The following is a 27907-nucleotide window of genomic DNA, read 5'->3' on the forward strand; positions in this document are numbered from 1 at the left end:
GGTGCTGTCCTGAGTCCACTACTTTAAGCCAATGTTACCAACAGCTTGTATTGCCATAGCAACTTTAAGTTAAATGTAGTTAAAAATAAATAGTTTAAAGTCTGTTTCAAAATAACACATGGAGGAGTTCACAGGTTCTGTTTAGCTGTTGGGACAATTACAAAATAGTCATTTACCTCTAATTGAAAGGGACTTGCAGCAGTTTCAAGAAATGTCTTATTTTAATGATGTTTACATGTTAGATACGAGGATTTTGTTGCAATTTTCTTCAGCATTAGCTGAATTTGATAATCAATTAACTAATAAATATATCACTTAATCACTTCCTCGTGGCATTGTTCAGTCTACTATTGAATTAAATATTTAATGAACTGTGCTACAAAGTTTTGTTTCTTGGGAATTCTTATCTGCGATTTACTGTAATTCTGCTCCCAAATTTTTAAATTGGAGTTCCAACCAGGTCCATCCTTTTATCAGTCTGAGTAGCTACTCTTAACATCTTCTGTCTGTTTTCTGTTTTGTAACCAACTTGCTCCACAACATTAAGTACAAAGTATTTTTCCTTAGTTCTGATGAAGAGTCATTCGGACTTGAAACATTGACTGTGTTCCTCTCCGCAGATGCTGTCAGACCTGCTGAGTTTTTCCAGGTATTTTTGTTTTTGGTTTGGATTTCCAGCATTTGCAGTTCTTTGCTTTTATTAAGTACAATATACAAGATGACCAAAATCAGGCCATGTGAAGTGAAGGGCCAGGGAGCAGAATGGATGGAAAGATGGCAACAAAACCGAAATCAGAGGGTTAGATTTACAGGGAGTTTGTAGCCATCTTTCCATCCATTCTACTCTATGGCCTGACCTTCAACCAGACCATCAATATAAGGGGAATTAGTACCATCTCTAATACCAGGAGGAAAGTAGAATCTGTAATTATCCAGGAATGTTAACTGTATTTTTCACTATCTCCCGGGGGAGGGAGGGGGTGGTTGGGGGTGGGGGGTGTGTGCTAATCACCCAGGGTGACAGCTCATTGTTAACGCTTTGTCATTGATTCTGTCCCAAATGTTGTTCACCGTAGATTTAAAGTTCAGAGAAAGGGGTGGGACTGGATGGCCAAAACTGCTTGCAGTCCCTGCAGGGTAATGCTTAGTTAAATTTCTAGAACATTGTGGCCCATAACCCAATATCCATCAGGTTGATTGGTGTCAGGCAAAATGTTGTCCGCCTGATCAGATTGGTAGTGTCCCACTGTATGCCTGTGAGTGTGTGCATGTGAGTGCTGTGTAAAACCTGATATCGATACAACCAGTCCCCATTTATTTTGTAATAACATGAAGTGTCTGCTGCTTTCCAGACCCCTTCCTTTCTCCTCAATATTATCCTCATATAGTTCACAAATTCCTGTGTATATCATCCTCCAACATGTCTATGGTCTCCATCGAGAGTTCCATCTGTCTTATCAACAGATAACAATGGGATTGGTGCTCATATGATTAGTTCTGACATACTGTCAGTCTGATTTTAAGGCTTTCTGGATTAATACATTGATCCAGATCTTCCCATTTAACACTAATCCATATTCACATTTGAGTTCCAGGTTTTTTTTTACATGACTCTCTAATGTAGAAAATATTTAACCCCTTACAACCCGATTCAGCACACTCCCTCCACACATACTACATAAGATTTCCTTTGATATAATTGTTCCTTTATAGTCTGTGTTCAGAATGATGACAGTATTAACCTTCTCTCTAAGCTTTTTTTTTGCAAAAATATACTTTATTCACACAATATCTTCAACAACATTTCAAACCATTTCAAATTCTTCAAAATCACCATCACAAAAATACAATCTGGTTCAACTTTTACAACGTGTATCACGAAATGCAGCAATACAATAAATGAATATTACAATCATTTGCAGACATTCATTTTGAGCTGTACAGCCTGAGGGGATTTAAACAGTTCCCAGCCCCTCGGTGCACTGTGGCAGAAAGCGACCCTTCCCCATTGCGCCTTTGCGGCGGCTGCCCCAAGCTTTAGTGCGTCCCTCAGCACTTAGTCCTGGACTTTGGAATGTGCCAGTCTGCAACACTCGGTCGGGGACAACTCTTTGCGCTGGAAGACCAACAAGTTTCTGGCAGACTAAAGAGCGTCTTTCACCGAGTTGATGATCCTCCAGCTGCAGCTGATGCTTGTCTCGGTGTGTGTCCCTGGGATCAGCCCGTAGAGCACAGAGTCCTGTGTCACAGAACTGCTTGGGCTGAACCTCAACAGAAACCACTGCATCTCTCTCCAGACCTTCTTTGCAAAGGCACAATCCACCAGGAGGTGAACAATGGTCTCCTCCCCACCACAGCCACCTCGAGGGCAACGTGCCGAGGGGGTGAGACTCCTGGCGTGTAGGAAGGATCTGATGGGGAGGGCCTTTCTCACCACCAGCCAAGCTACGTCTTGGTGCTTGTTGGAAAGTTCTGGCGATGAGGCATTCTGTCAAATGACTTTGACAGTCTGCTCGGGGAACCATCCCACCGGATCCACCCTCTCCTTTTCCCACAGGGCCTCTAAGACATTACGTGCCGACCACTGTCTGATGGACTTGTGGTCAAAGGTGTTTCTCTGCATAAATTTTCCCACGAGGGACAGGTGGTACGGCACAGTCCAACTACTTGGAGCGTTCCGCGGCAGCGTGGCCAGACCCATCCTTCGCAACACCGGGGACAGGTAGAGCCTCAGCATGTAGTGACACTTGGTGTTTGCATACTGAGGGTCTACGCACCGCTTGATGCAGCCACACACAAAAGTGGCCATCAGTATGAGGGCGATGTTGGGCACGTTTTTTTCCCCCTTTATCTAGAGACTTGTACATCGTGTCCCTGCGGACACAATCCATTTTCGACCTCCAGATAAAGCGGAAAATGGCTCAGGTGATCGCCACCACGCAGGAGCGTGGAATGGGCCAGACCTGCGCCACGTACAGCAACAGCGAGAGTGCCTCACACCTGATGACCAGGTTCTTACCCGCAATGGAGAGGGAGCGTCGCTCCCACATGCCAAGTTTCCTTTTCACCATAGACACTCGCTCCTTCCAGTTTCTAACACATTCCCTGGTCCCTCTGAACCATATCCCCAGCACCTTCAGGCCGTCAGCCCTGACAGTGAAGGGGACAAAGGACCAGTCAGCCCAGTTCCCAAAGAACATGGTCTCGCTCTTCCCACGATTTACCTTGGCTCCCGAGGCCAGTTCGAACTGGTCACAGATGTGGATCAGTCTGCGCACCGACAGCGGATCCGAGCAGAAGACGGCGACATCGTCCATGTACAGGGAGGCTTTGATCTGAGTGCCTCCACTGCCTGGGATCATCACTCCTCTTATGTCCAGATCCTCCCTTCTCTCTAACCTGTCCTAATTCTTCTGCCGGTTCATTTATTGAAACCAGGAGCTCTCCTTGTTCCAATGGTGACATTCCCTGTCTGCCCAGTTATTCCTTGAAGTCAGACTTGAATTGCTTGTGCATTGCTTCATCATGTTCCCACATTTCACTAAGAACTGTTGAAATATTTGCTCCACACCCACAGGGTTTTATCTGTTTAAAGCCAAAAACAGAAAGGTCCAGTTTTCTCCTGGAGTTTGAGACAAATCAGTTTTCAAAATGATGCAGAGTTTCAGCCAATGAGGGAGATCCGGGCTCAGCCCCGCCTCTCGTTCATTCCGATTGATTGGAGGACCAGCCGATCACGCTCGGGCCTCCAGTTCCTATTGATGCAAAACAGCTGTGAATCAACCAGGCATCTTGAGCTGGAGCATGCGCAGTGCCAATGGACACCAGCACGCAGGCGCAGTGTCGGGAAGTCTGGAGCATGCGCAATGCGATTGATGGCCTTGCGGGAAGAGGCGCCTGATTGTCCCGGAGAAGCGGGGTCAGAGCGAGGCGGTGGGTGGGAGGATTTGGAAACACTTTGTGGATCCGCAAACCCTGAGGAATCATTATCAGCTCCTGGTTTGCAGCTGCGGGGCTTCTCCCTCCCGGGAACAGGCCCAGGTTAACGGCCGCCATCCTGGGTCAGCGAGTGGAGGATGGTTCACATCAGAGGATGGGGGAGGGGGGGACAAGAAATAAGAGGTTACACTTTGGGCTCCAGTCAATCAGGATCTGATCTGTGGGAAGGAAGGAAACCCTGGGAGGTGGGCGGGGAGGATTCAGAAACACCCGCTGGAGGCCCCAAACCCCCAATAAGACTCATTGATTTTATTGTCAGTCTGCAGACAGGAGCTGGAGAACTGAACCCAGGCAGAGGAGAGGGAGGGAGAAAACTGGGAGTGGAGGAAAGAAATGGTGAGATGGGTTTGGATTTCAGCCCAGGGGGGAGGGAGAGTGTGTGGGACGGGGATTTACAGCTTTGGGGGAACAAGAGAGGAAAATATGTTCCATTGAAAGTAGAATTGTCTTTTCTGAATTTCTATCCTGGACTGACAGTGATGACTTTTGCAAACTCCTTTTACAGGTTAGATGAGGGTTTGCAGATGGGAAACTTGAACCAATCATCACGTCAAGATCTGACAGAGTCACTCAATTCATTTGAACCTGAGCATCATCGGCCTTCGAATGTGGAATGATAAATATTTGTCTCTTCAGTCGGGGAGGGGGAAGATTTCAAACATTTGTGTGACTAGAAAAGCAGCAAGACACACACACCCAAGTGAGAGCGTTCCAGTGCACTGACTGTGGAAAGATCTTGAACCGGTTACGCAGCCTGAGAAAGCATCACATTGTAGTGGGGAGAAACCATAAACGTGTTCTTTGTGTGGATGAGACTTCAACTGATCATCCAGCCTCGAGAAACACAAGGACACCGGCACAATGGGGAAACCGTGGAAATGTGGGGACTGTGGGAAGGGATTCAAATGCCCATCCACGCTAGAAACTCATCGACGCAGTCACACAGGGGAGAGACCATTCACCTGCTCTGTGTGTGGGAAGGGATTCACAGAATTATCCAGTCTCCAGTCACACCAACTCATTCACACTCAGGAGAAGCCATTCAGCTGCACTTTCTGTGGAAAGAGCTTCAGGCAGTCAGGCACTCTCATTACACACCGGCGAGTTCACACAAGGGAAAGGCCGTTCACCTGCTCTGTGTGTGGGAAGGGATTCACTAAGTCATCCAACCTGCTGACACACCAGCGAATTCACAGTGGGGAGAGGCCATTCACCTGCACTGTGTGTAGGGAGGGATTCACTCGGTCATCCCACCTGCTGATACACCAGCGAGTTCACACTGGGGAGAGACCGTTCATCTGCTCCGTGTGTGGAAAAGGATTTACTGATTCATCCTGCCTCCTGTCACACCAACGAACTCACACTGAGGAGAGACCGTTCAGCTGCACTTACTGTGGAAAGAGGTTCAGGAGTTCATCACACCTCATTGCACACCGACGAGTTCACACTGGGGAGAGGCCGTACACCTGCTCCGAGTGTGGGAAGGGATTCACTAAGTCATCAAACCTACTGACACACCAGCGAATTCACACTGGGGAGAGGCCGTTCACCTGCTCCGAGTGTGGGAAGGGATTCATTAATTCATCCAACCTTTTGGCACACCAGCGAGTTCACAAGTGACTGCAGGGACTGGATTATTCAGTTAATCACATCCAGGACTGAATCATTCTGACAGTTCAGCTTTGGTTCTGCTGATGTTAATACTCCCGGTAACTGGGCTTGAGTTTAATATTTGTAACTGTAACTAATTGTGTTCTAGGGGCTGCAATTTTTAAGAACTGCTGTCTGTGACCTTCCCTGTAGTTCAGGAACTTGCATTAGTAGTTAGTTCAGAACAATATTATGAACTTTTTCTTCAATCCTAAATTGATCTTTGGTACGAACTCTACAAATCAGTGACTGAAAGGTTTCACTGATTAACATCTCCAATTAGAAAGTGCTGATTAATCCTTGCTGACAATTCTTACTGACATACATATTACACACAGTGACAACTCCATTATCCACCAGAAAGAAGGGGAATGGGAATTGGTGCAGAATCGAGAGTCCCCAAATATTACCCCTCCCATCTGGTAGAAATCCCTCGAGTGGGAATGCAGACAAGTCCAATCCATGTAATGGGCTGTAGGAAATCACCATCTATTAACCGTAAGAAATCTTAAGTAAGTTGTTGAATATTGTAGAAATAACTCTCTTTCTTATGAAGAAAGACTCCATAGCAGCTTGGTGCTGACAAGCATGGATAGGGCTGTTGTCTGAGGACATGTCTCTAGCACAGGCCCTGAAGCAAGACATTTCTAACCCTGATACCACTGGATCCCATGACCCAGATGTAAAGCAGCTGTCTGTGGTTTTTTTAAATTCAATTCATTCATAGGATGGAGATGTCACTGGCTCAGCCAGCATTTATTGCCCTTGTTCAGAGGGCATTTTAAGAATCAACCACATCACTGTGGGTCTGGGGTCACATGTAGGCCAGACCAGATAAGGACAGCAGATTTCCTTCCCTAAAGAACATTAGTGAACTAGATGAGTTTTTTATGACAATGATTTCATGGGCATCAGTTTTTTTTTAATGAATTCAAATTTCACCATCTGCCATGGTGGGATTCAAACCCAGGTCCCCAGAGCATTAATCTGGCTCTCTGGAATACCAGTCCAGTGACAATACCACTACTCCACCGCCTCCCCAATGACTGTGTAAAGGTTAACACAGGCTCTTGAGAGGAAAAAAAAATCTCTTTGACTAGGAAGAAAATTCCATACTGATCCATATTGGCTCCAGTACAACACCCACACTTTGGCTCACACCAGCAAACTGTTGAGAAGAGTCCGCTGCCATCAGCTACAGAGCCCAGCACTTACTCTGCATCATCCATCTGTTTGTTCTCCGGGACAGTAAACTGTTCTCACTCCTTCAGCTTCAAGGGTCTCTTTCTGAAAGGGCTCCAGCCATGAGTCTGTAGCATGTGGGGTGTTTATGACACTATGGCAATGACCTGGAACAAGTTGTTTCAACATTCCCATGGGTCCACGAACAGACCCGTGATAACTCCACAAGCACCGATGAAGAGGAAGACCCTTGCCTGGCCAGAAATCTGGACCATCCAGGAACTTCATGCCAGGAAGGGATGACCCAGTGCATCATCCTAATTGTAACCAACTGGTCCACTATGCCCGTCACTGTCACGATAGGTGCAGTGTGGAGACTGACAGTAACTGTGAGTCCTGCTTTCCCCCTCCCCCTGCACAGGAGAGTCCTGATCCTGTTGATCAGTGGCTGGAAAGAATGGAGGCAGTGATAGAGATTAGGTGAATTAGTAACAGAGTTTTGCTGGCTGTCATAGTGTATCAGGTACCCCAGGCACATATCTCCAGACTCCCAGTGACTTTAGCAGGGCTCCCACAGAGTTGTTTCCCCTCTCTGACATGATAGTGGGAGATCGGTATTCTGCATTATCGGTATTGATAATGAAGGCCATCAATAATCCACGATCTTCCCCCCGACCCCATGAAAGGTGTGCCCCAAGTTTTATCAGGCTTTGCAGAGGAGCACGAACCCGTCACCTCTGGTGATCCTGAGGTCCAGGCAGTTCTCGAATCTGTGCCAGGTGCATTCACATGGTTGTGGAGACATGACCAAACTGGAAGATATTAGCAGACTGATACATCCTCCCATGAAGAAGTGTCCTTACCCTGCTGAGAGTATACCATACATTCGAAACACCGTCCAGTCATTGTTAATGCAGGGCATTGCTCGCAAATCTCAAAGATTCAAAAATTCTTTCAAGAAAGAACTAAAAAATTTGGAACCATTTGGCATTTAAGCGAAAATGCCACCAACTTAGGTGCTGAGAGAAGTGAAACGTTATAATTACTCAGTGAAAGTAAATCTTTAAGTACGAATTACAATGCACTTGTACAATTGTAACAGGCATTGAAAGGTTTGCTTCATGGAAGAAACACTTTAGGTTTCAAGTTATGTTTCAGAGTTGAAACATAACCAGTGGGAAGCTCCACCTCCTTTAACTCTTGTTGGTCTAAGAAGGTTGAATCTTTTGTTTAACAGTAAAAGCTAACTTTTTAAATTTTATTTTTCCTCAGTTCTAACACAGTCATTTGGAAAAATACTTGAAGAGAGAATCAAACAAAATAATAAAATTTGGGCAAAGATAAAAAAATTTAAACAAATGATTAGAAAAATAAGTTTAAAATGGTAGTTTCATTCATCGTTGATCTGAAGAAGTTATGTAACGTTTCCACAATTGTGCACATTTGAGAATGTTTGCTCTGTGCTTTTGCAAACATGCAGAAAAGTTAACCCTTTCCAATGACATGATGTTTTGAACTAAAAATTTGGCTTTATCCCATGTGTTATCTTTAAAGACAAAGTACTTGAGAATGGGAGTTATCTCCAAACTGATTGCAAGTACCTAGACTTCTTTCTCTGATCCAATTACACCATATTATGAGAATATTAAATTGGATGGCAAAGTTCCTCCATGGCTCATGAATGAGATAGAATGGTAATTAATGCGATGCCCCACTGAGAATAAAAGATAGAGTAAGTTATACCACCAAATGGGAATTGGAATAACCCCCTCTCCCTACCTCGGGTACACTTCAATAGAATAGATCAATCTGGTAGCCATGTACATTCTAGTGAAACTCAGAGAAGTTTCGATGGGATGAGTAAATTGATAGCTTTCTTTGTTTGTATCCTTGCCTCTGAACTCTTAAGAAAACTGCATTTGATAGTCTGGCCACTACCCAAGGCATCAGAACCATAAGCAAAGATCTTCAGTCAGATGCCCTGTTTGATCTTTCAATAAGATCACATGAAAGTTCAAGAGTGGTTTGTATCAGAAGGAGCATATGTGGCATGATACTAGCATACCGATGTGAGTGTGCAGGTGTGATTTGTAACGTTTGAAAAAATTCCGAGGAGACTGCGACCTCCAGCCTTGGAGATCAGCATCCCCCTGATCCAGGACCAGTAAACCATTCCGAGGAGACTGTCACCTCCAGCCCCGGAGATCAGCATCCCCCTGATCCAGGACCAGTAAACCATTCCGAGGAGACTGCGACCTCCAGCCACGGAGATCAGCATCCCCCTGATCCGAGACCAGTAAACCATTCCGAGGAGACTGCCACCTCCAGCCACGGAGATCAGCATCCCCCTGATCCAGGACCAGTAAACCATTCCAAGGAGACTGTCACCTCCAGCCATGGAGATCAGCATCCCCCTGATCCAGGACCAGTAAACCATTCCGAGGAGACTGCGACCTCCAGCCACGGAGATCAGCATCCCCCTGATCCGAGACCAGTAAACCATTCCGAGGAGACTGTCACCTCCAGCCATGGAGATCAGGTTCCCCCCCTGCATATCCCCATCCATTTGTTCACACCGGGACCAGTAAACCATTCTCACCTGTTACGGGTTGTATGTTCTTTCTGCCTATTTAACTGATGTATCATATCTAAATTGTTGCTTCTTAATAAAATGCTTTAAGATCACCTAGTACTTCGACCCACTTTTTGGGTAATCTGTGACTCCCACAGTAAAATCTTACACTCGTCCATGAGAGTAACCGAAGGTATGAGGACTGAAATAACCTGGCTAATGATGAAGTGTTAGTTGTGGCTCAGTGATTGTATTCTTATATCTGAGTCAGGTGGTTGTGGGTTCAAATCCACATCCAGAAACATGAGCATAAAATCCAGGTTGATATTTTGATGCAGTACTGAGGGAGCACTGCACTGTCAGAGGTCCCATCTTCCAGATGAGACATTCATCTATGGCCCCATCTGCCCTCTCAGTTGGTGTAAAAATTCCAATAGTGTTATTCCAAAGAGCAGGGGAGTTCTCCCTGTTGTACTGCTTCATATTTATCCCTCAACAAACATCATTGAACAGATTACCTGGTCAAAGTCACATTTCTATTAGTGGAAAATGGCTGTGCATAAATTGGCGACTGCACTTTCTCCATTACAGCAGTGACTACGCTTCAAAAGAACTTAATTGGCTGTAAAGCACTTTGGGACATCCTGATGTTGTGAAAGGTGCTATTTCAATACAAGTTTCCATTAACAAAGGAGAAAAGGCCCAAAAATGAAACAGACGGTAACAGGATATCAGTCAGTCTCCTCTTAGAGAAATCAAGGACTCGAACACTGTGTTTGACACAAAGCTGATTTATTTAACCTATATCCAGAATATTAAACTCGAACCTAGTTACAGAGATTATTAACATCAACTGAAACAAACTCCAGCTGTCAGAATGAACATGGTAACAGCATAACACAGAATAACAGCAGAATCCAACTCCTGCAGTCACTTATGAACTTGCTGGTGTCTCAGCAGGTACGATGAACAAGTGAATCCCTTCCCACAGACGGAGCAGGTGAACGGTCTCCCCCTGGTGTGACTGTGTCGATGAATTTCCAGCACGGACGGGGATCTGAAGCCCTTCCCACAGTTGCCACATTTCCACGGTTTCTCAATGGTGCCAGTGTCCTCGTGTCTCTCCAGGCTGAATGATCAATGGAAGCCTCGTCCACACACAGAACACGTGCACGTTTTCTCCCCGCTGTGAATGGTGTGATTTTTTTTTCAGGCAGTGTAGCTGGTTAAAGCTCTTTCCACGGTCCGTGCACTTGGACACTCTCACTCGGATGTGTGTGTGTCTCGGTACTTTTCCATTCACGCTGATGGTTGAAATCTTTTCCGAAAGACAGAACAGACAAACATTTCTCCTTCCACATTCAATGGCCAATGATATTCAGGTCCTGATGAACCGAGTGACTGTCAGATCTTGACATGATGTTTGATTTGATATTTTCCTCTGCAAATCCTCCCATTCTAATATCCTGTAAAAGGAGTTTACAAAAGTCATCACTGTCAGTGCAGGATAGAAATTCAGAACAGATTATTCTAGTTTCTATGGAACATTTTTTCCTCTTCCTTGTTTCCTCCTAGCATGTTGCCCAATCAAACTAAAAGAAACCAAAATCAGCAACAAAGTCCCAACAAAAGCAAAGGGAACTTTCCCAGCTAAACCAGAATGTTGTTTCCAGTGTCTGAGACACTCTGTACCCTGAAGTGCCCACCAGTTGTGGAATGTACCAAGTATACCAGTGGACACTGTTCCCTCTCCAGGGCCACCTGGGCACAGACAAGACCATGGAAAATAGGTTGGTGGCCAGAGTGATTCCCCCCACCACCCTCCCCATGGGACTCACCCATCCTGGATCTACAAATGACTGTTTTAACCAGGTCCAGGACATCACGCTCAGTACAAGCATGAGATACTCGATATTAGAGAGTGTAAGGTCATACTTTGTGAAACTGGCCACAAAACTCTGTTAAGATGGCTGCAACTTAACATGTGACTACGGACATTAAACTGTGAACAGCGTTCGATTCCGTGGCCAATATTTAGTTAAACATGGAGCTGAATAAGGGAACTTCATAGGCACCTGTGAAGTTTAAACATCTCACTGTGCAAGGATGAACAAGCATGTGGGGAATATGAAGTCTCTATACTGTCGGTCTCAGGGTGCCATATCTAATAAAGGATGATATTTGAGCTCAAGGATGGGCAGAGATAAGAGTGAATGACCATTATCAACTTCTTTTGTTTCATGGTGGTCTGGACCCCAGAAGTGTTAACCCTGCAGTCTTGTGACTGGAATTGACTGTCAGTGACTGCAGTATAATACAACCTCAACAAAGCAAATCTGTGTCTGAAAGACATCTGAAGCACCAGGAAACATCTGAAACAACTGAACCATCATAGCTGAAAGTCTACCAATGCAGCCAAAGTACTGTACTTGTTCCAGCTTCCAAGCCTACCTGAGAACCAATCTCCTGGCTGTTCATTGACAAAAGGATGCACAGTTTGATGAGAATTATTTGCTTCTAAAAGACCTTCACTCCAACTAAAGGAACAGCTCAGCCAAGAAGACAACAGGCCCGTACTGATATAAAGACTGAGTTATAAATTCCATTTATATAATTACGGCTTTAACTTCATCTGTATCTAACTTCTGTGTGTGAGATACTGTGGGTGAGAAGAGTGTTTGAGATGTTGCATTTAAACATCCAGGGCAAGAGTGTGACAATAAATAACCTGTTTTACTTTTAAAAATCACCAGAAAGCCTACTGCTGGAATTTATTTTAAATTAAGAAAAAATCACTCAGAAGGTAAGGAAATGACACACAAACATCCTGATTATGGACTGGAAGGGACCACCTAAATTCTGTCTGTAACAATGAGAAGATCCTCTGACTTACCCACCCGCACCCCTCCACACTGGGCAGTCAAAGATTAGGAGCCTGGGGCTGAAGTGTAACCAAAAGTTGTGTAACTCATTCCAGTAACAATACGGGGACTGCAGCCCTGCACTATATACGTGCCCCTTTAAACAAAACAGCACTAGGACCCGGTTGGGAACACAAATCCTGAAACCCCGCCCACTTTGTTACATCACCAATATGGCCGCACATTCACCCGCCCCCTTGAATCAAGATGGCAGCCGTTAATCTGGGCTTGTTCTCTGGAAATAGACTAAAAGCTGCAAACGCGGGAGCTGCAGGTCCGTATTCCAGATTTGAGGGCTTCACCAGGCGTTTAAAAACCTTCCCTGTCCACCCGCCGACTCCACCGCTGCCTCTGCATTTCCCTTTTCTTACCGGCTGCAGATGAGACAAAGAAGCATCTCGCCCAATCGCCATCCCTCGTGTTGGGCATGCACCCGACACTGCGCCTGCGCACTACTCTCTTGAGGCGTGGATAGGGAACATTCACTACCGCTCGGAATGCTGGGTATAGAACCCGCCATCAAAAATCAAATAAGCGAATAGTCATTTTTCGCTGTGATGTCGAGATTGGGGCAGGGTATCGCAATGAATAACATTCGGATCAAATCCTACTGCATTTCTGTCTCTGGCCACCGCATCTTTCCATCTGGTCTTAGACCTTCCCCTTCTTCCTGACAGTCCCATGTCCATTACTCACCTCACCACATTTCCTCTCTCTCTCCACAAATGAAGACCAGACCATTTCAATCTCTTCTCAGCTACTTCCATTGATGTTTCCACAATCTTCACTGACCCCCTGATGTACTGGTTCCTGATTGTATCCTTTCTTGTCACTCCACACATCCATCTCAGTATCTCTATCACATTAGTATCCAGGCATTGTTCTTCTCTTCTTGAGATTGCCCAAGTTTCTGCTCTGTATAACAAGGCCGGTCTCACAACTGCCCTGTAGATTCTTCTTTTTCAATTTCAGTGACAATTTTCTATCAAATCACACTGCACTGCACTTCTTCCAATTACTCCAACCAGAGCTAATCCATTTCCTAGTTTCCATACTTCCATCTCCTGCCATCACTGACCCCAGGTACTTGAAGCTATTCACATTCTCCAAGCCTTTGCCTCTAATCTTACACCATCACTCTGATTCTCTTCCCTGGACTCGAACTGACAGTCCATAGATAAAAGCAAAATACTTCGCATGTTGGAAATCTGAAACAAAAACAGAAAATGCTGGAAAAACACAGCAAGTCTAGCAGCATCTGTGGAGAGAGAATCAGAGTTAATGTTTCAAATCCGAATGACCCTTCTTCAGAGCTTTTCTGACAGACCATAGATTGGGTCTTTGGTTCACTAATGTCCTTTAGGAAAGAAATCTGCTGTCCTTACCCAGTTTGGCCTACATGTGACTCCAGTCCCACAGCAATGTGGTTGACTCTTAACTGCCCTCTGCAATGACCGAGCAAGTCAGTCAGTTCAAAGGCAATTAGAGATGGGCAACAAATGCTGGTCTTGTCAGCGACTCCCACATCCCATGAAAGAATAAAAACAAAACTAATCTTTATACCTGTGTCTTCCAGTGCATTTCTCCAGTTTCCCAGATATTGATACAAACATATGAATTAGGGGCAGGAGTAGGCCACTTAGCCCATCGAGCCTGCTCCGCCATTCAATAAGATTATGGCTGATCTGAATGTAACCTTACCTCCACATTCCCACCTACAACTCCCCGCCCCCCAAGATAACCTGTCACCCACTTGTTAATCAAGAATATATCTAACTCTACCTTAAACATATTCAAAGACTCTGCTTCCACTGCATTTAGAGGAAGAGAGTTCCAAAGATTCACTACCCTCTAAGAGAAAAAAATTCTCCTCATCTCTGACTTAAATGAGCGACCCCTTCTTTTTAGACAGTGGCCCCTAGTTTTGATTCTCTCATAGGAGAAAACATGCTTCCACATCCATCGTGTCAACACCCCTCAGGATCCTGTATGTTTCAATCAAGTCACCTCTTACTCTTTTAAACTCCATCGGATACAAGGTCACTCTGTCCAATCTTTCCTTATAAGATGACCTGCCCATTCCTGGTATTAGTCCAGTAAACCTCCTCTGTCCTGCTTCCATTTACATCTTTCCTTAAAAAGGAGACCAATACTACACACAGTACTCAAGACGTAGTATCACCAGTGCCCTGTATAATTGGACAATAACCTCCCTACTTTTGTATTCAATTCCCCACGCAATAAACAATAACATTCTATTAGCTTTCTTAATTGCTTGCTGTACCTGCTTATTAACCTTTTGAGATTCATGCACTGGGACACCCAGATCTCTCTGCATCTCAGAGCTCTGCAATCTCTCATCATTTAGATAATATGCTGTTTTACTCTTCCTGCCAAAAGGGACAATTTCACATTTTCCCACATTATATTGCCAGATCGTTTCCCACTCACTTAACCTAACTAAATCCCTTTGTAACCTCCTTATGTCCTCTTCACAACTTATTTTCCTACGTACTCAGTCATGTTCTCATCATCCTCACCACATTGCTCAATGTCATCTGCAAATATAATTGACCATGGCATTTCCTGTTATTCTTGCTCAGTTAGAACATCCGCGGCCATCAGGAAGAGGAAGGGGTTCAGTGTCCATCCTTGATGCAATTCAACTTTGACATTGAAACTCTCTCTCTCCCTCCATACTGCTTCTTACTCTTGGCTTGGCACTCCTTGGACATGTCCTGTAATAGTCGTACATGCTCCTCAGGGACTCCATGAATTCTAACACATCTCAAGACTTCCTCCCTGGGCACCCGGTCATAAGTCTTCTGTAGATCAATGAATACAGTCCTCATGTTGCATTGACCTTCCAGATATTTTTCCATCCCTTGTCTTAAAACAAAAATAGCATTGGGATATGTTTCTACTGATGTTAAGAAGCTCTAGCCCAGTTATATATGTTAATATTCTGGATAAAAGTCAAATAAATCAACTTGATGTTAACAGAGTGATGAGTCATTTAAATATCCCTAATACAAGTTTGTTCCTTTTGAAATGTTCTCTCTCTCCCCTGTTTTCTCCATCCTCACCTCTGACAACAGAAGAGCTTATGGACTTCTTTGTCTCTAAGATTGGGACATTCTGATCAGCTGCCTCTGCTGCTTCCCTCCACTCCATTAGTTCACTGGGCTAAACTTCCTCCAAAGATCTGACCAGCCCCAGCCCTGAACTCACATCTTTCTTTAGTTTCTCTCTTATATCCTCTTATCTTCTCACAAGCTCATCTTGTTCATGAGACCCAGCTTCATCTCTATTTACCCTATCCCCACTGGACTGCTGTCCACCCAGGAGAGTTTTGGAGGAGCGTAAGCTTATGCAGGGTGGAAGTTGGGAGACCAGCCAGGAGGGCAGTGGAATAGTCGAGTCTGGAGGTAACAATGATGTGGATGAGTAGCAAATGGGTTGGCGTGGGATGGAGACAACAGATATAGAGTTGGAAGGAGGCGATCTTCATGATGGAGAGGATATGTCATCGGTAGCTCATCCCTCAGCTCAGAGTCAGATCGGAAACTAAGGTTGCAATGGATCTGGTCCAGCCTCAGAATGTGGCAGGGAGAGGGATGGAGTTGGTAGTGAGGGTAACTGAACTTAGGATGGTGGGTTTTTATAGGCCTGAGTATTAATCCACCTCATGGGCCGCAGCTGTACAGACCTGAGCATTAACCAACCTCTGCCACGTATGATTCCATTACAGTAACAGGCCTTTCAGCCCAACCTCGATCTATAAAAAAAATGCCTGTTCACCAATTGGGCTTTCAATGACACTGTTACAATCCATAATTCTCCACGTGGCCGAATATGTTCCATCAGTGACTGCAGAGCCCAGTGTGATTACTCAGCACTGGGTTGTACTCTGAGCATGTGCAGTACAAGTGATGGATGTGGAACATGATGATCAGGATTTGATAGGAGATGACATTGAATTACAGAGAACATCGAGTCTGGAAACAGACTATTTGAAGCAACTCATTTGTTTTCATGGTTATCTTCAAAGTATCTCACTCCATTCCATCTCCCTCACTTCAGCCTTTCAGCTTTTCTTTCTAATCTCCTTTCTCTCGTGTACTCATCTAGTTTCCTTTGAAAGCAACTAAGTTACTTCACCTCAACTGCTTCCTGTGGTAGTAAATTTCACATTCTAACTACTCTCTGACTAAAGACATTTCTCCTTATTTTCCTGTTGGTCTTATTAGGAACTATCTTGAAGATATGGTCCTGGTTTTTGATCCCCCCCCCCCTCCCCCATGGAAACATTGGCTCCACTTCTACCCCGTACAACCCATTCATAGTTTAAAGAATCCTCTGGCAGGTCACATCTAAGCCTTCACTTTTCTAAAGAACAAAGCCCTATCCTTTTAATTTTCCCAATAACTGTAACCGCTCGGTGAGGATATCATCCTTAAAAATCCTTTGTGCACAAGCTCCAATGCTTATTTGACTTTTTAATTGTATGGAGACCAGAAATACCTACATGGTCCTAACCAATTTGAACAATATTTAATTATTTCTTAATTTGGTACCCCTGGAAATAAATCCAGGCCTTTTGTGAACATTTTTATTTGATTTGCTGACTTGCAATAACGTTTTTCATTATTCATCTCTTTCTAGAGATTGCATTTCTCTTCTTCACCATTCAGTTTTTTATTCTCTAAGGTCTAGGCAATGTTTGTATTTTTGCTCCCACGGTATATCATTGCTTATTGCACGAATATATGGGCAATGAGCAGGAGTCGGCCATTCATCCCCTCGTTGTTGAAGTTCATTTGCCACTTAACGACCAGTCTGCAGGTGTTCTAATGTCTTCTTGTATTATGTTACATTCTTCCTCAGTGTTAGAAATGCTGTTTGGCATCAGCTGCCAATATTTTCATTGTTCCCAAGTCCCGGTCCGTAGTGTAAATGATGAATAACGGTGTTGGATCATCACTTTGAACCTTCTTCCAATCTGAAATTGCGGGTGGATGTGGTGGTGATTGCATAGATTACATCAGGGAGGAGGGTCCAGACATTCGGGTTTCCACATAATAAAGTGTTTATTTTATGTATTGTGCCTCTCGAACTGACCTTAATTGGGATGCCGAAACATTACATTCTCTGCCCGCATTCAAGCTATCAATGGCGGCTTATTTACCCAGAACAGCCCGCGCTCCAGAAGGTCCCCTATCAATGACTATAGGAGTCCAGTGCGCAGGTGCAGTGTGGGTGTGCGCTCTGAGCATGCTCAGTGTCAGTCATGGTGACAGAGTGAGGAGGAGCGGACGGTTTGGGAGGCGGGAGGAGATTGTGGGCACAGGGTAGGAATGGAAACCGCGGCTGGACTGGGAACTGGATCAACTTCTGGGGTAGGCCTGAGACCCCGAATAAGAGGCCCGAAACCCCGCGTTTACCCCGCGGTGACAGGCCCGGGGACAGCGGGCTCACTGGCCGCCATCTTGCGAGTCGGGGCGGGGCGGATCCGGGAGGCGGGGCTTCCTCCCCAGTGACAGACCCGGGTTATTAAAACAAAAATTGCAGGAAAAACTCGGCAGGTCTGACATCATCTGGGAAGAGAAAGACAGAGTTGACATTTCGAGTCCGTATGACTCTTCTTCAGAATTGAAGAGAAGTAGAAATGTGGTGAAATATATATGTTAAAGGGCGGGGCGGTGGGGGGGGGTGCGGCGTGGGACTGGTGAAGCTGGATAGGAGGCCAGTGATAGGTGAAGGCAAAGGAGAATCCGATTACCTTGGCAACAGGCCGCCGCCATCTTGGGAGAGGAAGGCGGGGCTTGTTCAATGAGGGGGCTCTTGGGCGGCCATCTTGGTGAGGTAAGAGGCAGTGGGCGGGGACTCAGGGACCCATTGGCCTGTGCAGCATTGTAAGATGGAATTCACTTCCCCACTTCTCTGGGGAAGTGAAATAAAAACAAAAAACTACTGCGGATGCTGGAAATCCAAAACAAAAACAGAATTACCTGGAAAAACTCAGCAGGTCTGGCAGCATCGGCGGAGAAGAAAAGAGTTGACGTTTCGAGTCCTCATGACCCTTCAACAGAACTCGAAACGTCAACTCTTTTCTTCTCCGCCGAGGCTGCCAGATCTGCTGAGTTTTTCCAGGTAATTCTGTTTTTGTTTTGGATTTCCAGCATCCGCAGTAGTTTTTTGTTTTTATTTCACTTCCCCAGAGATCAGTGAAGGCTGGGTCATTGCACATTTTCAAGGCTGAGTTAGCTGCATTAATTTTTGATCCACAAGGCAGTCATGGGTTATGGGTGCGAGGAGAAATGTGGCGTGAAGGCCAGAATCAAATCAGCCATGATCTCACTGAGCAGGCTTGATGGGCCGAATGGCCTCTGCTGCTGTTATTTCTCACAATCTTATGAAGGTGGGCTGCTTCAGCGAGCGGAGTGCATGTTTGGCCATCTTGTTGGGGAACAGAGAATTGGTGGAACTTCAGCATCCCAGTCATCAGGAGATAAGAGGGGAACGTATGTGAAACAGGGTGTTAAACCTTCGGGGAACCAAGAGAGAAAAAAATGCTTCATAGAAACTAGAATTTTTCACTCTGAATTTCTGGTCTTTCCTGACAGCGCTAACTTTTGTAAACTCCTTTTACAGCATATCAGAAAGGGAGGATTTGAAAATGGAAAGCTCAAACCAAACATCACAGCAAGATCTGACAGAGCCACTTGTTTCATCAGGACCTGAATATTATCCGCCTTTGAGTGTAGCAGGAGAAATGTTTGTCTGTTTACCCGTGGGAAAAGATTTCAAGCATCAGTGTGACTGGAAAAGCACCAAGACACACACACCCATGTAAGCATGTTCCAGTGAATTGACTGTGGAAAGAGTCTTAACCAGTTAAACAACCTGTAAAACATTACCCCATTCACAGTGGAGAGAAACCACACACATATTCTGTATGTGGATGAGGCTTCAACTGATCATCCAATCTGGAGAGACACAAAGGCACCCACACTATGGAGAAACCATGGAAATGTGGGGACTGTGGGGAGGGTTTCAGTTACCCTTCTGAACTGGAAATTCATCGACGCGCTCACACTGGGGAGAGACCATTTACCTGCTCCAATTGTGGGAAGGGATTCACTCAGTCGTCCAGCCTGCTGACACACCAGTATGTTCACACTGATCAGAGACCTTTTGAATGTTCTGACTGTCAGAAGAAATTTAAAAGCAAAAAATATCTTCTCAGACACCAACACATTCACAGTGGGGAGAAGTCATTCACCTGCTCCATGTGGGAAGGGATTCACTGCTACATCTAACCTGCAGAAACACCAGCGAGTCCTCACAAATGAAAGACCTTTTAAATGCCCAGACTGTGGGAAGTGCTTTAAAAGTTCTGGGGAAGTGATATGCCATCAACGTGTTCACACAGACGAGAGACTGTTCAGATGCTCTCACTGTGGGACTGGGTTCAGGCGATCATCTGAACTCACTGTACACCAGCGAGTTCACACTGGGGAGAGGCCGTTCACCTGCTCTGCATGTGGGAAGGGATTTACTCAGTCATACAACCTGCTGAAACACCAGCGTATTCACTCTGCTATGAAACCCTTTAAATGTTCTGACTGTGAGGAGAGCTTCAAAAGCAGCAATGATCTGCTGAGACACCAGCAAATTCACACTGTGGAGAGACCGTTCACCTGCTCCGAGTGTGGAAATGGATTCACTGACTTAAAACGTCTACTGAGACACCGGAGAATTCACGAGTGTCTGCAGGAGTTGGATTCTGCTGTTTTTGCTACTGTTAGCCACATCCAGTATTAATCACTGTATTAACCTCTGTATTAATCCTGAGGTGTGTAAGAAATGTGTCCCAGCCACTCTCTTCCATAGTTCAGAGCTCCAGGCATGGAACAGAAGGCTCCTTTATAACTGTATTTGGAGTCAAGAAGAGCAAGTGTGAATGCTGGAAAGTGTAAGATTTTAGTCCAGAAGTCACAGATTACCCAAAAAGGGAGCTGTTGAAGTCATTGGTGATTTTTCAGCATTTTATTAAGAGGCAACATTTAGATACGATACATCAGTTAAATATTCAGAAAAGATACACAACCTGTAACAGCTGAGAATGGTTTACCAATCCTGATCTCTGTGGCTGGAGGTGACAGTCTCCTCGGAATGGTTTACTGGTCCCGGATCAGGGAGATGCTGATCTCCATGGCTGGAGGTGACAGTCTCCTCTGGATGGTTTACTGGTCCTGGATTGGATGATCGGACAGATGAAGCTGATCTCTGCAGCTGGATGTGGCAGCCTCTTCTGTTCTCATTCTTCTGGATCTAGTCCAAGTGTTTGGTGTTAATCTGAAGCCAGATCATTATGGATCAGTTTGAAAAAACCTTTACTGTCCAAAATGATGTTCCCTCTCGAGCCTGTTTAAACTTCACTCAGACAGTTGGTTTACATGTGGGTCATCAGATCCAACCTGATCAGGGTTAGAGATCTCTTGTTTCAGGGACATTGATAGAGAGATGTCCTTGGTATAGATAACAGGCCTGTCCTGTGTTTGTCACCCAGCCAGCTGCTGTGGAAGCTTTCTTCGTAACAGAGAGTACGAGAGCTGTTTCTATTAATATTCAATGAATTTCTTAACATCTCATGAAGATTATTAGATGGTGATATTTTACCAAACAAACTGTTAAATCAGAGATTGGTGTGAAACTGCGACCTGTTCCTGACTGAAAGTGATGTTTCCAGTCTGAAAATTTCCAAGCGTTTGTGTAACATTCTGGAGTCTCCCAATGTCAGGCAGTGACAACAACAACTTGGATTTACCCTTGAACAGATTAAAATGTCCCGAGACCCTTCACAGAGAATCAAAAGCTGGGTCGAAAAGGTACGAAGGAGACGGGTTTAGTGAGGGAATTCAAGCCCCGAGGACCTCAGCAGGGTGAAAGCGCCTCTGCCAATAGTGGAGTGATGTAGGTGTGGGGAGCTGAAGGGGTCAGAATTTTATTTTTGTTCTTTCATGGGATGTGGGGGGTCACTGGAAAGGCCAGTATTTGTTGCCCATTCCTTGTTGCCCTTGAACTGATGGGTTGCTCAGCACAAGAGTCAACTACATTGTTGTGGGAGTTTGGAGTCACATGTAGGCCAGACCAGGTAAGGATGGTAGATTTCCTTCCCTAAAGGGCATCAGTGAACCAGATGGATTTTTACAACTATCGATTACTGAGACTAGCTTTCAATTCCAGATTCATTAATTGAATTTAAACTCCATCAACTGCTGTGATGGGATTTGAACCCATGCCCCCAGAGGATTAGCCTGAATCTCGGGATTACTGATGAAGTGATATTAGCACCACACCACACCACTGCCCTCAGCCCCTTGATTTCAGGAGCACACAAAATGAAGTTGAACACAGTTAAATGTGAGGTAGTAGATTTTGGTCAGAAGAATGAGGAGGTCATTTATTACTTGGAAGGTGTGAGCCTGGGTGGAAAAAAGGAACTAAGAGATCTCTGAGTATAATTGTATCATTCAGAGCAAGGCCATAAAATGAGCAAATCGAGCACTAGGTTTTATTTCTTGAGGAATGGAATTGGAATGTGGGGAAGTTCTGCTAAAGCTGCCTGGAACCCTGGTCAGACCACACTGAGAGTAATGAGTACAGCTCTGGTCACCATTTTATAAAACAAATAGAGAGACCCTGGAGAGGGAGCAGAGAATATTTACAAGGATGATACCAGAAATACATATGAGGAAAGGATTGACAGACTGAGTCCCTTCCCCCTGAAAAATAGCAGGCTGAAGGGTGACCTAATAGAGGTCTTTAAAATTGTGAAAGATTTCGATAGAGAGGAAACAGAGAGAACGTTTTCTCTCGTGGGAAAGAGAATAATCAGAGGTCTTCAATAGAAGATGGTGTAAAATTATTAACACTGAACTCTGTTAAAACCCCTTTTGTGTTATAGTGAGGAAGGAAAATGGAGAAATAGGGCATAATATAAATTAATTCCACGGGAGAAAGATTCTGGGAAATAATGACAATCTTTAAAACACTTACTGCAGCTAAAAACTAAAGTTCTTGAAGATTGGTTGTGTGAGCCAAAGGCAGGAATGTAGGGGCCTCTCTGAGATAAATGGCAACAGGATGTAGCAGCCTGCAGGTACGAGGAAATAGAACCATGGTGAATACACGGAACATTACATGATTAACCAAGGCTAACATTCCTGACATGAACTGTGAATACGAAAATTTAGGTGATTAACTAAGGCTAACATTGCTGACATGAACTATACCTGATTGGTTAAGAGAAACATTCTCAGGGCATGATCACCACAGGGATGAATATTGATTGGGATGGGGCAGAGGTTAATTGGATAAGAGGCAACAAGAAAGAGATCCTCCTGAGCAAGGCCATGTGGAGGAGAAGAAGCCGAGACCAGCAGCCAAGAGAAGGAGAAACAGAGAAGAAACAGATTTGACACAGGTAGAATAACCCACATTAAACTGTAAATCATTGCCAGAGCTTGTTGCTGTAGTTTACATGAAACTTGATAAACTTGTCCTGACTTTGTCTCCATAAAGTTGTTTCACAATTGAAACTTTGTTACTATGTCTGTTTCTGTTGATAAATGAGGAATTAAAACCTCCCAAAAGTACAGATTGAGTTACTGTTTATATTAAAATAGACTGTATCGGTATTTATGTTAAAGTAGAATGTATCTCTGATTACATTACTGAAAACACTGTCTCAGATTCCTGCACTAAGCCAATGCCTCTATTTATAACATACTAGGATCTACCTCAGTTATTACTGCATTGCACCATATCTCTCCTTATATTACAATCGGCTAAATTCAAGATATTACTGCACTAGACCCTATCTGATTATTACCAAACTCGACCATGTCTCTCTTTATATTACACGTTACTCTGCCTCAGTTCACAGAATTGTTACGGTGCAGAAGGAGGCCATTTGGCCCATCGTGTCTGCACCAGCTCTCTGAGCATTGTAACTTGGTGCCACTCTCCTGCCTTTTCCCCGTAACCCTGCACATTGTTTCTATATAAATAATCATCTATTGCCCTCATGAATGCCTCAGTTGAACCTGCCTCCACCACACCTCCAGGCAGTGCATTCCCAACTCGAACCAGTCGCTGTGTGAGAAAGTTTTTTTTCACATCACATTTACTTAGACCATATGACATAGGAGCAGAAAATAGGCCGTTCGGCCCATCGAGTCTGCTCCGCCATTCAATCATGGCTGATAAGTTTCTCAACCCCATTCTCCCGCCTTCTCCCCGTAACTTCTTTTGCAAATCACTTTAAATCTGTGCCCTCTCGTTCCCTCGATGAGTTTCTCCCTATTTACTCTATCGAACCCCCACGTGATTTTGAACACCTCAGTCAAATCTCCTCTTCACCTTCTCCTCTCCAGAAGAACAGTCCCAACCTCTCCAAACTATCTTCATAACTCAAAACAAAAAACAGAATTACCTGGAAAAACTCAGCAGGTCTGGCAGCATCAGCGGAGAAGAACAAAGTTGACGTTTCGAGTCCTCATGACCCTTCAACAGAACTAAGTAAAAATAGGAGAGGGGTGAAATATAAGCTGGTTTAAGTTGTGGGGGGGAGGGGGAGAGAAGTGGTTGGGGGGGGGGGGTGGTTGTAGGGACAAGCAAGCAGCGATAGGAGCAGATAATCAAAAGATGTCACAGACAAAAGAACAAAGAGGTGTTGAAGGTGGTGATATTATCTGAAAGAATCTGCTAATTATGACTGGATGGCAGGACACGCAAGGTACAGCGTGGCGCCCAGAACTATATACAATATTCCAACTGAGGCCTAACGAGTGTCTTATATTGAGGGAACAGCGCCACTAATTGGCGAATACCTGTATTGCAGCCAGTGGCCCAGGAAGGCGGTTTGTCTCCTTTTAAGGCATTATGCAAATATAAATGGAGGACAGTATATCAGCTATCTTTTCTCCATCTAGAGGGATAGTTAAGCATGTTCTACAATACATGAGAAAAACTGAGCTGTTTAATGGAAAAATATGAACAGGGTGACGTTATGATTTTTAAAAATTAGTGTATGTGACTATGAGAGGTAGTGTTTGATGCCGGCTGGCAGCGTGTGAGAGTTTAGGGCATACTTACCTGGCAGGGGAGCAAACAATGATCATGCAGGTTGTTCTCCCAGGACGAGGCTATCCCATTGCACTTCGGGTGTGCTGATGCCTGCGATGTCCCCAAATGCGGGATACTCGACTGCAAAATTTGTGGTAGTGGGGGACTGCGTTCGCGCTCTCCCCTGGTTTACAATTCAAAAAATAGACTTCAACGTATTTGTTTAATGAGCTTCTTTGTTATATCTTATTCAATGTAAACAATTTGGGCCACAAAATACTCTTTCGAAATCTAGACTCTTTTGTTTTCCCTCCCGCAACTATCCAACCCCCATTCTTTTCCTCCCTGCGATTATCAGCAGGCGATTATTCCATCTCCGCATCATTTTATCGCTGCCATTTCTGTTGTGGCCGCCAAATTCCACGCGCCATTTTTAACCCCGCATTTGCCCACTCCAATATTCTCTCTCAAACCCCCAAATAATACCTAACCCACCATCAAAACAGTCCCTACACTCCTTCCAGCACCACCCTCCACCTCCCAACCCACCCCGTATCTCTCTGGACTTCGGTATATCATCAGTCAGCTATTCATTCATTTACATTCACCATTTAAAACATGCAGCTGCGAACCCTCACTATTTCAAACATGTGCAAGTACCCTGTCCCCATGTACATTCTAATTACCCCCCTCCGAAATCAACAGCAGCCTCCCACCCCCTCTGTATAATCTCCCCCTTCAACAGCCCCCTCTATGATTCCTACCTTCTCAAACTCCTGCCCCCCTCTCCCCATGTGTAAAGTCTTTCCCTGCCCCTTCTGCAGCTCACTTCCCCTGCTGTGGGTTTATCTCATAAACAGGCTTTCCATTCACTTGCCATTATTTCTTCAAGACTTCAATAGCGCAAAGCGAAGAAATAAACGGAGAAAGAAAGCTGGAGAGAGACAGAAAGAAATCTAAACCCAAAACCTCCGTAAAATGAATAGAAAATGACCAACAGGATGATCACACAGCCTAAAACACATGCATTATCCCTGAATTATAACAAGACTTTAGACAGCTTCACATTAGGACTTCTCACTTTCTCTTGTGGGGCTCCAGTTCCTCACACACCGGAGGCTAACATGTATGTTTTAGATTGCAAGGCCGGGCTACTTTAACCCCAGGGCTATCTTTTTGAAACTCCAGGCCCACAGCCTAACAGGAACTGGTTAACCGGAGCCACCGAAAACCAGGCAATTAAATCTCAGGGTAAGAAACAGACACAAACTCACGTGGGCTCATGGGGCGCGGCCTTGGAGAAGGTCTCAGTCTGTCCCCTCTGGAGGAAGGTCCTGAAGAGGAAGAGTCCTTGTCCCAGTCTGGATCTTCACATTGCAGGTTTCAAAATAAAAATTCATTGAGAGTCATACAGTTACTAGGGTTCTAGGCCCTGTCTCAGTTATTACTGTAATAGATCTTGTTTCGGTTTATATTTCATTAGACAGTGTCTCAATTATTACTGTAATAGATCATGTTTCTAATGATATCTACCTATATCACACTAGGCCCTGTTCTAGATCGGCATCAAATACTGGCCTTGTAAGTACATTTATAATACATGATACTCGGTCTACTGATTATTGCACGGGACCTTACCCCTGTTCATAACACATTAGACCCAGTTTACTGATTACGGCACTGGACCCTGTCCCTGTTTATAATACATTAGACCTGGTTTACTGATTACTGCGCTAGACCCTATCCCTGCTTATACTACATTAAACCATGACCCTGTTTATAATACACGAGACCCAGTCTACTGCTTACTGCCCTAGACCTTCTTCTTGATTATAATACACTAGATCATGTCCTTTTTTATAAGACACTATACCCGGTCTACTGGTTACTGCACTGGACCATGTTCCTAATGGCAGCCACAGCTCCCATAATCCCCCGCGCCCCAGAAAACGCTCTATCCAACTCACGCCTTTCCCCAGGCGCTGAGAGTGCGCATGCTCCCCAGGGCCAGCCGCGGGGCATTCTGGGCGGCTCCTTTATTGTGAGTCGGACTCGGTGGAAACGGGAGAAGAAACCGGGAAGCGGCGGCGAGGATGGGGGAGGCGCTGCAGCATCGCTTTAATGGGCAGCCCTGACCCCCAGCCCGGGGAGATCACCGCACGGCCGCCGGGCCCGGCCGCTCTCATTCGGCCTCTGAGAGCCGCACTCGCTGCTCCTGAGGCTGCGCTCGCCCCCCGCTCAGTTTCTCCATTGAATCCTGTTTCTCTCCTTGTTTCTCCCAACTCAGATTCACCGCCTCATTTTCTTTTCTCCCTCTGCGCCCCTGAACTCCATCTGACAGGGTCATGTTGGAGAGCGGGCATTGACTGTCCTGGGAAACAACAGCAAGAGGAGCTCAGAGGCCGGAGGAGCAAAGGGAGCAGCGAGTTCAGTCATCAATCGGGGGGATTGAGGACTGGACCCTGAGTCAGTCAGTCAGAAGAGTCAGAGTGAACCCCTGGGGAATCATTCATCTCTGAAAAATTAAAGGAGTATCTCTTTTATCAACAACATTATTTAACATTTATCAGTATTTTTATTTATTTCATGGGGTGTGGGCATCACTGGCAAGGCCAGCGTTTGTTGCCCATCTTAATTGCCTTGAATTGAGTGACTTGCTCGGCCATTGCAGCAGCAGTTAGGAGTCAACCACGTTTCTGTGAACTTAGGGTCACATGTGGGCCACAACAGGTAAGGATGACAGGTTTCCTTCTCTAAAGGACATTAGTGAACCAGATTGATTTTGCAATGATCTGGTCACTGTTACTGACATCAGCCTTATATTCCAGATTTTATTAAAGGGAGTTAAATTGCACCAGCTGTGCTGATGAGATTTGAACCAGTCTCCCCAGAGCATTAGCTTTAGCATTATAAGTTCAGTGACATTATCAATACGCCACCATCTTCCTGGAGTTCCTGGCCTTTGTTTCAGATGCTTCTGTGCCAAGTTGAGCAGGTGTTTAAAGGTCATTCATTTCCCTCGTTCCATGTTGTTGTTAGTTAAAGATATAGATTAATTCCTCATTGATCATGCAACCATTTGTGATATTTAGAGAGACAATCATTCAGATTTCTGCACATTTATGAGTTAAAGAAACATCCTTCATGCAATTAGTGATCCACATTCTGTACTGGGGGAGATGTCTGGCGACTTCAGCCTTTAAAATTCTAATCCTTTTGTTCAATTCCCTCCATGGAGTCACCCCTCCCTATCTCTGTGACCTCCTCAAGCCCTATACCCTCTAAATAAGGAGAAGCACTTTCCAGTGTGAGACGGGTCAGTGAGCAGATAACACAGATTGAAGGTAATTGGCAGCAGAACCAGAGGTGACATGAGGGAGATAATGCAGTGATTTGTTATGCTCCAGAATGCACTGCCTAATAGGGTGGTGGAAGCAAATTCAGTAAT

The 27907-nt window shown here is 44.9% G+C and overlaps 1 non-coding gene and 1 pseudogene across 2 annotated transcripts in view; both read left to right on the plus strand.

Moving 5' to 3' along the window:
- Positions 1-4782: 4782 nt before the first annotated feature.
- The window catches only part of LOC144697751 (uncharacterized), a 28696-nt pseudogene continuing 5571 nt past the window's right edge, over positions 4783-27907 (plus strand). The window contains exons 1-2 of the transcript XR_013580428.1: positions 4783-5615; positions 19322-19474. The product of XR_013580428.1 is annotated as an uncharacterized LOC144697751 (transcript). The remainder of the gene's footprint in view (positions 5616-19321; positions 19475-27907) is intronic.
- Positions 24482-24646, plus strand: LOC144698610 (U1 spliceosomal RNA). Its single transcript, XR_013580550.1, has one exon. It is a non-coding gene; the product is annotated as a U1 spliceosomal RNA (small nuclear RNA).

The sequence above is a fragment of the Cetorhinus maximus genome, chromosome 23 (genome assembly GCF_964194155.1).
Source record: "Cetorhinus maximus chromosome 23, sCetMax3.hap1.1, whole genome shotgun sequence".
Lineage (NCBI taxonomy): Eukaryota > Metazoa > Chordata > Chondrichthyes > Lamniformes > Cetorhinidae > Cetorhinus > Cetorhinus maximus.